This window comes from Saccopteryx bilineata, chromosome 2 (genome assembly GCF_036850765.1).
Source record: "Saccopteryx bilineata isolate mSacBil1 chromosome 2, mSacBil1_pri_phased_curated, whole genome shotgun sequence".
In the NCBI taxonomy this organism is placed as follows: domain Eukaryota; kingdom Metazoa; phylum Chordata; class Mammalia; order Chiroptera; family Emballonuridae; genus Saccopteryx; species Saccopteryx bilineata.
Window position 1 is genome coordinate 75,000,504 of NC_089491.1, and position 12,477 is coordinate 75,012,980.

A 12,477-nucleotide genomic window follows, 5' to 3' on the forward strand; every position below is an offset into this window, starting at 1 on the left:
AAGTCCCGGGTTCGATTCCCAGCCAGGGCACACAGGAGAAGCGCCCATCTGCTTCTCCACCCCTCCCCCTCTCCTTCCTCTCTGTCTCTCTCTTCCCCTCCCGCAGCGAGGCTCCATTGGAGCAAAGATGGCCCGGGCACTGGGGATGGCTCCTTGGCCTCTGCCCCAGGTGCTAAAGTGGCTCTGGTCGCGGCAGAGCGTCGCCCCCTGGTGGGCGTGTCGGGTGGATCCCAGTCGGGCGCATGCGCGAGTCTGACTGTCTCTCCCCGTTTCTAGCTTCAGAAAAATACAAAAAAACCCCAAAAAACAAACAAACAAAGGGTGAGAAGAAGAACATGTAAACTGCTTCCAGCAACTTAAGCAAGCAGGTGAAGTGGGGCTATGGGATGAGTGCAAATACTCAGCTTCATAGCCAATATGGAGGTGGTGGGGTGGAACTTAGCCTTTTGCTAAGCCTCAAATTTACAAAGGCTTTTTGCCACTTGCAGTCTACCACATATCCTCCTTTTCTTTTTTACTTTTAATTTGTGTGTGGAGATTTGCACTCATCTGATTTTCTAGTTTCTCAGATTCTAATTCAGAGGCAGACTGAAAAAATACAGAATAAGCACAAAATTAGTATAGCCAATGCTAACAGATTTCCAAACAAGTATTCTAATACATTAAAGGGATTAAAGCCTTTTAGATTATCAAGCAAATTTTTAGCCACTACAGCAGGATCTATAATAGAGTCTTTGCTGTTTTAAATGTCCTTAATATGTTAATATAATTTCACCAAGTCCATGTTGGCACCATCACCATTCCACATCCCTGCAGATGCAACACAATCCCACTTCAATCCCATTGAGAGCTGTCACAAGGAACAGGAGCCCTGTAAATACATCCAGGAAAAGTCCAGGAGTCCAGCAACACATCCAGGAAAAGTCCAGGAGTCCAGCAACACATCCAGGAAAAGTTTGCATGGCACTGGAATTGTCACATTTCTACACTTTGCAGCTAGAATCCAAGTCCTAATGACCACTGCTTCTATCTGGTAATGATTCAGGTAGACTGAAAAAGCCATATTCAGGCATGTGTGGAGATGCAGCCCCTGTTCTCTTCAACCTGGAGTGATGAGACCAGGGGACTTTTTTCCTGGAGTTTTGCAACCATGGGGTGGTGAGGAGAACCTTAGGATACACTATGCTGGATGGCAGAGGGAAATTCATCTAAATGAGGAGAGGTTCTAGCCTAAAATAGGCATGGGGCATTGAGGCAGGAGAAATAAAGGAGACAAACAAAGCAGCAGAAAATAGGACTATCAACACCCACAACAGAGATCTTTGAGGGATGTAGGTTTTATTCAGGCAAGACATAGTAAGTGGCCCTTGTGTCCATAAGAAATGAGATCAGTTTACCTGCTACTTGAAAGAAATACCCTAGGCTCGTCTACAGTGATGTGAGATGGGGCCAACAGTCTTGGGCACCTTTTAACCTTCAGTGGCAAGTCCCAGCAGGCTGGACAAGGTTAGGTCACAGATGGCTGGAGCAGGGCTGGGAGAGACTGAACCCTCCCTTAGAGGAGTGAGGGGGCAACTTACCTTCCAATGTCCCTTTTTTCCTACAGCAAAGGCATGTTCCTGGTGGGGGCCGAGGAGCCTGGCAGGCTTTAGCTCAATGACCTTCCTTTCCACTATTGAAGTAGGGCCCTGGTGGAATCCCATGAGGCCCCTTTAAGGTGTTGGAGCCTTTAAGGGCATATGCCAAGAGCTGGTATTTTACCTGATCTCTTTTGGGCTTTTTCTGCCTCTTGGTCATTATAGACCTTAAAAGTCATGCTCAGAAGATCTTGCTGAGGGGTTGAGGGTCCTCATCTACCTATATAAACTTTTTCCATATATCTGGAGCTATTTGGAAAAAGACAAAACAGCATTATTAGCTGGATCAAATAAAAGAGGGTAGAAGCTTGCAGGAGAAAGAGATTTGGTATCTCCTGTACAGCATTCAAAATAAATTTTTTAAAGTAAAAAGCATGATAAGGTAGATTTTCAGGAGTTCCAGGAAATGACTCCCCCCCTTTTTTATATTATTTACAATTGACTTTTAAGCATTTATTGAGCACACTTTATAATATTTTGACTTCAAAGATTGTATGAAATACTTGTCCTTGTGTTAACTTCTAACAAAATGTGCGTTTTCAAGCAATATTCCCATACTTATTAAAACATTTCCTTAACATTAATTCACAGGAAATTTAAAGAGTATATATTAAAGCTGAAAAATTCCAGTGTGACTTTCATTATTTTCCTATAGTATAAAAAAAAATCTTTACACTTTTATTATGCAAATCTATGCTGTTTTAAGCCTTCTAACTTGCAGCTTGGAGCAGCCTGGCTAAATTAGCAAGTCTTTAGGATCCACATTCCATTTTATTTAAATTTAAATGAGTGCACTTTACTTATTCCAATTAAAATTATATATTTTTAGGGAATAAAATTATTTTATTTTTTCAATATTAGAGCTGGCATTTCCAATTTTGCATGCAAGAACTTAATTCAGGCCTCAGAAACAGGCACATTTAGACATTAAACAAAGACTTTACATATAATCACACAAATCAAGAGTGAAACCCGGGATTTTAGAGATTAGAACATGGCCTGCTTGATCGTACATAGGGTTATTTTAATAGGAACATAATAAGAAAAAATACCAAACAGAAATCTCTCTTGAAAAACCTCAAGATGGCCGTATGAGATTTCTGTTTAGCAACATCCAAACAGGCGCCCCTTCGCCCTCTTTCCAGGCATGGAACAGGAACAAAATAAAATGATCTAAAACATTAAAGAAAATTAGATAATAATACAACTTTAAAAAGCATTCCAGTCTTCTAATCATTCTCAACAGAGAAAGGGATGAGAGCATAGTAAAATATGCTCTTGTGAAGTGAGTCTCTCATCCAGAATCATGGTGTCTCACCAGTCGTTTAGGAATCCACTGAGGAGCTTCAGCAAACACACACATATTTTTGGCCCCATAAGATAACAGCATGTGGCCCTTGCCAGATTCCTGTATGAAGGTCCCTCCATCGTACTTCAGGGAAGGCTTTCCTTGTAGGATTTCAGAGTCAGTCAGCTGCTGAATGACCCTGTACATCAGTATTAAAAAATTTTGAAGTAAAAAGAGCATGACAAAGAAGATTTGCAGGAGTTTAAAGGTATAATTTCCCTTTTTAAAATTTTTTCTAATTGATTTTTAAGTGTTTGATGTGCACGCTTTACAATGCCTTGACCCTGGGGATTGTAAGGAATTCCCATCTTTAGGTCAAGTCCAAAAGTCTGACAAAATGTAGTAAATGCTTTTCTTACATATGCAGGAGCATTGTCAGTTTTAATCAGTTTAGGAAGTCCAATAATAGAAAATGCATACAGACAATGAGCTATAACATGCTTAGCAGCCTCTCCTATTCTGGCAGAGTCTACTATAAATCCAGAATAAGTCCACTGTAATGTGGACAAAGAACTGTTTGCCAAATGAAGGTATATGAGTAACATCCATTTGCCAAAGTTGTCCTGGTAGGAGTCCTTGAGGGTTAACTCCAAACGAAAGGACAGATTGTAGTATAGAACACCTTGGATGGGATTTAACAATCTGCCATGCTGCTTCCCGAGAATGTTGAAACTGTTTATGCAGGGCTGCAGCATTCTGGTGATGAATAGTATGAGACTGGATTGCTTGATCTGTCATGGTTGCTCCAATAATTTTCTTTTGGGTACCTTGATTAACAAGTGCATTCCCTTGTGCTAAAGCTCCAGGGAGCATGAAGTGAGCTTGAATATGTCCTATAAAACATGGAGCTCTATGTTGACATATAAGTCTTTGAAGAAGGAGAAATTGTTGAAATAGTTCCTCATCAGCAGTTGTTTCTAAGACAGCAGTCTCTATAGTGGAAATAATTATAAGTAAATATTTGCTGTCTATATACAAATTAAAGGAGGAACATGGCAAATGCTGAAAAGCCATGATAATAGCATGTAATTCTACTCTTTGAGCTGATTTCAAGCGACTGTTTCAGTATAAACTTGTTCATTGATTATTAAGCCTGCTATTTCTGAGCCGGACCCATCAGTAAAGACTGTAGGTGCTTCAGGAATGGGCTCATTAACAATTGTCTTAGGAAAGACAAATGTAGTAATTCCTGTAAAATTTGCAAAAGCAATTTGCTATTTAGTGGAAGTTTCCCAGAGCCATTGTTGTTGGTCCTTTGAAAAAGGAACAACAATAATTTGAGGCTCAAAACCTATAAGCTGTGAGTCACCTACACCCCTTGATAAACAAGGAGGCGACAAGATCAAAATATGAAGATAAAACTTTCTTAGGAGTAACAGCTAAATGAATCCATTCAATAGGACCTGAAGCTTGCCACAATAGTCCCATTGGAGTGTAACTCAAGGGACAAATTAGTAAGGCAATTGATTCTTCAGGATTTATGCGTTTTAGTTGTGCTTGTTGCAAGGCTTTTTCTACCAGCTTTAAAGCTTGCTGTCCCACAGGTGTAAGTAGCCGAGGAGAAGCTGTTTCAGCCAAGCCTCTAAGAATACCAAAAAGTGGCTTCAGTTCCCCTGTAGTTAATTTCAAGGAAGGTCTAAGCCAATTAATATCTTCTAATAATTTCTGGAAATTGTTTAAAGTTTGCAAATGATCTGTCCTGATTTCTAATTTTTGTGGACAAATTTGTTGTCCCTTAATAATTTGTCCTAAATAAGAAAAAGGTAAACATTGCTGTACCTTTTCAGGAGCTATATAAAGTTCTGATTCTTTCAAAGAATATTATAGTTGTTGCAAAATGGTCAACACAGTGTCTTTATCTGGATGAGCAATAAGAATATCATCCATATAATGAATTATGTATGCCTTAGGGTGATGCCTTTGTACTGGAGAGATAGCTTGAGCAACATATTTTTGGCACAAGCTAGAACTGTTAGCCATTCCTTGAGGCAAAACTCTCCACTGGTATCGCTCCAGTGGAGCCTGGAAATTAAGTGAAGGAACACTGAATGCAAAATGCTTGCAATCATGAGGGCTTAAAGGAATAGTAAAAAAGCAATCCTTCAAGTCAATAATTACAAGGTCAAAATTCCATGGAATGGCAGTAGGAGAAGGGCGTCCTAGCTGGAGAGGACCTATAATTTCCATCGTCTTATTTATTGCTCTCAAATCTTGTAATAGCCTCCAGTTTCCTGATTTCTTTTAAATAACAAATAGAGGCATATTCCATGGGCTATTAGAAGGTTTAATGTGCCCAAGCTGTAACTGCTCTTGTACCAATCGAGCAGCTGCCATAAATTCCTCCTGAGAAAGGGGCCATGGTCTACCCATACAGGATTATCTGATTTCCAAGTAATTGGGTCTGCACAGTGCATTATTGGGGTAGCAGGAGCTACCAAGGCCCCTTTGCTAAATTTTGATATCCTAATCCATACCTTCTGGTATTGGGTGCCACTTCTTTGTTTTTAATTTGTTCATTTTTTTTAGAGAGGGAGGAGAGAGACAGAGAGAGAGAGAGAGAGAGGAGCAGGAAGCTTCAACTCCCATATGTGCCTTGACCAGGCAAGCCAGGGATTTCAAACCAGCAACCTCAGGCATTCCAGGTCGATGCTTTATCTGCTACGCCACCACAGGTCAGGGGTGCCACTTCTATGGGGGTGAGAATTCCCTGCTATTCGTTCCCTAGTCCCTTAGTGGACAAAAATCCCTAATCAAGCATCTAAGTACTGACTAAACCATTAGGACTGACAAGCAATGCTCCCATATTTTTCAAAACATCTCTACCCCACAAATTAACTGGCAATCCAGGGAGAACATAAGGCTGAAAAAGTCCAGAATGACCTTCTTTATCTTCCCATTGTAAAAAATTAGAGCTTTGTTGAGGGGATTTACTCTGTCCTATACCTTGTAATTCTGTGGCTGCTGCATGAATGGGCCAGGAAGGAGGCCAATGTAGCTTAGTGATAACAGATACATCAGCTCCAGTATCTAAAAGTCCTTTAAATTTATGTCCTTAAATTGTTAGTTCCATTTCAGTGTGTTCCTGACCTATCTTTTGAACCCAACAGGCAAAATCAGAGGAGCCAAATCCTTGATTCTCTTGAGGTCCCTTTTGCAGAGTTTGGCCTTGTCTTAAAAGAGATAAAAGGATTAATTGAACAATTTTCATGTCAGGGGAGATAGTGACTATATTCCTCAGAGTGTGAGACATTACTTTAATTTCCCCTGTATAATCCAAATCTATTACTCCAGGGAGAATAAAAAAATTCTCTCATAGTTAAACCACTTCTGCCTAATAAGAGTCCTACTGTGTTACTGGGAAGTGACCCAAAAATTCCAGAGGATAATCCCATCTCTGGAGTTAATACGAATTGGGAGGTGGGACTGAGGTCCAGTCTTGCACTGCCTGTTGTTGCCTGTGATAGCTGCGCAATGTTTGGCCTGCTGGAATCATAATTAGCTGAGGAAACACCAACATTACCCCTATTGTTTAATGGGGCCGGGGAGGGCCCCATTGTCCTTTTCCCTGAATTACCTGCCCTTTGGTAGTATATTTAGACTTACACTCATTTGCCCAATGGTTCCCTCTCCTACAGCGTGAGCAGAGGTCTGGAGCCTTAAGGGCTAGCCATCCTTGAGAGAGAGGTCGAGACTGATATCTGGGGGAGCAGGACAGTTTCTAGCAAAATGCCCATGAACCCCCGCATTGGAAACAATATCCACGGGCAGAAATACTTCCCTGACCTTCCTTCTTTCATTTGTTCTGCCTTTTATCAAAGTATCGTCTTGAAAGTCTTGCCTTAACATCTGTGGTAAAAGCAAGACCTTGTATGTATAAAGTCCCAACATCAGCACATATTTTGATATAGTCCTCTATATCTCCCTTCTTGCGGTGAGGCCGAAGTGCAGCCAAATTAGCGTTTTCATACACTAACTGCTTTATTAAAATCTTTCTTACATTTTTATCCTCTACCATTCTTTCAACTATTTGAATTAGCCGTGAAACAAATTCTTGAAATTGCTCATCTGTACCTTGTCTAATTTTATCAAATTCTTCCATTTTGGCCCCTGGAGTAGGACAGCATTTCCATGCCTTTCTGGCTATCTGATTAATTATATTATAAGTAGTTAGTTGATACTCTGAGTTGCCTCATGGGCATATTGTCTTTCTCCAGTTAACATATCTATAATAACAGCAACCTCCTCTTGCTGATTTTTCTCATCCTGCTCCTGCTCCACGGCCTTTTCATGAAAGTCTGACTTCCACAGCAAATAGTCACCCCTGGAGAGACAAGCAAAAAACAATTGCCTTCCAGTCATTTGGAGGGAACAGCCTTTGTACTAATAGTATCTAATAAACCAAATGTAAAAGGGGCAGTAGGCCCATACTGACCACAAGCAACTTTAAGTTCTCTCAGAGTTTTAAAAGGTACAGGTTCATGTTCTCTCACTAGTTTCCCTTTATCATCCTGTCTTTCTACAACAGGAAAACAGGTAAGGCCATTTATTGTTTCCCCTATATTTCGAGCCTGGTCTATAGATTGTTGGAACGGGGATTCCCTAAATTTTGAGCTATAGACTCTGGAATTAACCCGATAAGGGTACGAGGAGCAGAGAGTTGAATATAAGAAGGAGCCAAGAGCTGTGGAGGCCCCATGGTTAAGGCAGCCATAGCTCTGAAATTTTTATCCCGAGTCATCTCAGACTCTAAGTTGTTCTCATATTCACATCCCTTCATTTCTGGCTACTCTGATATGCTTCAGACAATGATTCATCCTCATATGGAAACATCTCTACAAAAAGGTCCCTTATTCTTTATCCTAGCTGTCCCATAACTTATTAGTCCTGAATATACTCTCCCCAAAAACTCACTGTGTACACTTGGGGAGTTCCATCATCTGCCTTTAGTTTAGTTTCTTGTACCCAGGCCCCACATTGGGCGCCGCTTGCCATGGACCAGCATGACTAGTAATTCTGGGTTCTGAGGGAGAACGATGTGGAATTAAGAAAATAGACTCACTGAGAAAAGAGGATGGGATTGGGAGGCCTTTTCAATGCTGATGGCAATATCCGAGCACCAAAGCCTTCAGTTTGCTTTATTATATAGCCATATGCAAATAAGGAAGTCTTTGATACAAAGTCACACATCTGAGGCAAAAACAGGAACTCTCTCAAGGCATAAACAGGAATCCCCTCACCATCCATATGTAAAATCAACCAACATCTGAACAAAGGGTGAGAGGAAGGGCATGTAAATTGCTTCCAGCAACTTAAACAAGCAAGTGAAGTGGGGCTATGGGATGAGTGCAAATACTCAGCTACATAGCCAATATGGAGGTGGTGAGGAACTTAGCCTTTTGCTAAGCCTCAAATTTACAAAGGCTTTTTGCCACTTGGAGTCTACCACAGATTGATTTTAGAGAGAGGAGTGGGGGGCAATGGGGAGGAGAGAGGAGCATCAACTCATAGTAGTTGCTTCTCATATGTGCCGTGACTGGGCAAGCCCAGGTTTTTTTCTTTGTTTGTTTGTTTTGTTTTTTAATTTAAATCAACTCCCATATGTGCCTTGACCAGGCAAGCCCAAGGTTTCAAACTGGCAACCTCAGTGTTCCAGGTCGACACCTTATCCCACAGCACCACCACAGGTCAGGCAAGCCCAGGGTTTTGAACTAAAGACCTTAGCATTCTAGGTTGACACTTTATCCACTGTGCCACCATAGGCCAGGCACAACCACTATTTTTTTTTTACCATCCCTTTGGTTTTGCTTTTCCAGAATATCATATATAATTAGAAGCGTACAATATGTATCCTTCTGAGATTGGCTTTTCATATTTTTATTTATTTGTTTTTATAAAATTATTTTAATTTCTTTTTTTGTTCTTTTGTGGCAGAGACAGAGAGAGTCAGAGAGAGGGACAGATAGGGACAGACAGACAAGAAGGGAGAGAGATGAGTAACATCAATTCTTCATTGTGGTTCCTTAGTTGTTCATTGATTTGATTTCTCATATGTGCCATGATCGGGAGGCTACTGCAGACCAAGTGACCCCTTCCTCAAGCCAGTGACCTTGAGTCCAAGTTGGTGAGCCTTGCTCAAACCTGATGAGCCCACGCTTAAGCTGGCAACCTCAGGGTCTCGAACCTGAGTCCTCCGTATCCCAGTCCGATGCTATATCCACTGCGCCACTGCCTGGTCAGGCTGAGATTGGCTTTTTAAACTTAGTAATAAACATTTACATTTCTTTTACTTCTGTTTATGTCTTGATAGCTCTTTTTTTTTAATGTTAAATAAAATTCCATTGACTATATACCACAGTTTATTAATCCACTAACACCAATGGACATCTTAGTTACTTCCAAGTTTTTGGCAATTACAATTAAGCTGCTAAAATATTATGTGCAGGTTTTAGTATGGACAAAAGTTTTAATTCATTTGGGTAAATACCAAGGAGCATGACTACTGGATCATGTAGTAAATATATGCTTAGTTTTGTAAGAAACTGCCATACTATCTTTATAAGGGGCTGTACCATTTTGTGTTTCCATTAGCAATAAGTAAACATTCCTGTTACTCCACAGACTCCTCAGCATTTGGTGTTGTTAGTGTCCTGGAATTTAGTAATCTATTAGGTGTGTAGTGGTATCTTATTATAATTTGTGATTCCCTAATGACATAATGAGTATTTTCTACACACAGTTTACCATCTGTATAATTTCTTCCATGAGATGTCTGTTCAGATCTTTTGCCATTTTTAAGACTTTATTTTTTTAAGTAGTTTTAATTTCACAGCAAAATTAAGAGGAAGGTACAGAAATCCCCCTACATCTTCACCTAAACATTAGCATAGCCTCTCTATTAACAACTTGCTCTAACAGTGGTGTATTTGTTAAAAGTGATGAGCTCACAATGACATATCATAATCACCCAAAGTCTAGAGTTCATTATGGTTCATTATTTGTGCTGTACATAGTAAGGATTTGGACAAATGAATAATGGCATGTAACTATCATTAGAGTGTCATGCAAAGTATTCACTGTCCTAAGAATTCTGTGCCCTACCTATTCATTCTACCCACTCTCCCCTGATCTCACAATCATTGATCTTTGTGTTCTCTGTAGTTTTACCTTTTCCAGAATGTCATATAGATGAAATCATTTGCTCAGTTTTTTAAATAAACGTGTTCATTTTCTTATTGTTGAATTTTAGCGATTCATTGTATATTTTGGATAACAATCCTTTATCAGGTGTGTCTTTTGTAAATATTTACTCACAATCCCTGTCTTCTCTTTCCATTCTCTTGACATTGTCTTTCCAAGAGCAGAAAGAAGTTTTTATTTTAATCAATTCCACTTTATTAATTATTTCTTTTCTAGATTGTGCCTTTCTTTCTTTTTTTTTTTTATTCATTTTTAGAGAGGAGAGGGAGGAGAGAGAAAGACAGAGAGGGAGAAGAGGGGAGGAGCTGGAAGCATCAACTCCCATATATGCCTTGACCAGGCAAGCCCAAGGTTTCGAACCAGCAACCTCAGCATTTCCAGGTCAATGCTTTATACACTGCGCCACCAAAGGTCAGGCTTAGATTGTGCCTTTCTTGCTGTATCTAAAATGTCATTACCATACCCAAAGTTATCTAAGGTTTTTCCTATGTTATCTTCCACAAGTTTTATAGTTCTTCGTTTTACATTTAAATGGTCTATGATTCACTTTGAGTTCATTTTTTTTGAGGTTTTTTTTTTTAGTTAATTTTTATAAAGGGCATTAAGTTTGTATCTAGATTCATTATTTTACATGGGAATATCCAGTTGTTTTAGTACCAATTGTTGACTATATTTATGTAAGTCAATTTCTGAGCTTTCCATTTTGTTCCATTAACTATTCTTTCACCAATACCACACCGTCTTAATTATTGTAGGTCTAAAGAATAGTCATGTGCCACATAACAATGTTTCAGTAAATGGTGAGTGATATACACAATAATAGTACACTATTTAGCCTTGCTGTATAGTAGGATATACCATTTATGTTTGTATAATTAGATTCTGTGATGCTCACACAGCAATAAAATCGCCAAATGATACATTTCTCAGAATATATTCCTATCCTTAAGCAGTGTATGACTGTATATCTTGAAGTCAGATTATGTCAATCCTCTGACTTTTTTTCTTTTTCATTAATGAGTTGGCTCTTTTATCATGCCATTTAAACTTTAGAATCGGTTTGTTAATACCCACAACACAACTTACTGGGATTTTGATTGAGCTTGCATTATAGATCAAGTTGGAGATAACTGAAAACTTGACAATATTGAATCTTCTCATCTATGAACAAAATAATCTCTCCTTTATATTTAATTCTTTTTCATTTCATTCATCAGAGTTTACTTTTTTCTTCATGTAGATTTTGTACATATTTTGTTAGATTTATAACTATTTCATTTTTTGACTACCAATATAAATGCTAACATGGTTTTAACTTCAAATTCCTCTTATTCATTGCTGGTATATAGAAAAGGGAATGACTTTTGCATATTAATCTTGTAATCTGCAACCTTGCTATAATTGCTTGTTAGTTCCAGAAAATTTTTAATTTTATTTTTTTCTGCCTATTCTTTTAGATTTTCTACATAGATGATCATGTCATCTGCAAAGATAGTGTTAGTTCTTCTTTCCAATTCTGTATATCTTTTCTTTTTTTGTCTTATCATATTGCATTGTCTATGACTTTAGTTAGTACACTATTCAAAAGCAGTGGTGAGGAAAACATCTTTGCCTTGTTCCTAATATTAGTGAAAAAACTTGGAGTTTCTCACCATTAAGTATGTTAGCTATATGTTATCAAATTGATGAAGTTCACATTTAGTACTGGTTTTCTGGAGATTTTGTTATAAATATGTGTTAAATTTTGTCAATGCTTTTTCTGCCTCAATAGATATGATCATGTGGTTTTGAGCCCATTGATGTAATGAATTATTTTAATTGATCTTTGAATACAAAATCACATTACATACCTAAATAAATCCCACTAGATTATGATGTAAAATTCATTTTATACATTTGTTGGATTTGAGGAATTTTGCTAATATTTTGTTGAGAATTTTTTTACATTTATGTTCATGAGAGATTTTGGTCCATAGTTTTCTTGTAATATGTTTGTCTGGTTTTGGTATTAGGGTAATGCTGACCTCATACAGTAAGTCAGATGGAATTCCCTGTTTCTATTTACTCAAATAGATTGTGGAGAATTGGTATAATTTCTTCCATATATATGTGGTAGAATTCACCAGTGAAACTTTCCGGACATGAAGTTTCTGTTTGGGGAGGTTATTAATTATTGATTCAACTTCTTTACTAAATATGGGCTTATTTATATAGTTGATACCTTCTTGTATGAGTTTTGGCAGATTGTGTCTTTTAAGAAATTGGTCCATATCATATAGATTATCAAATATGTGG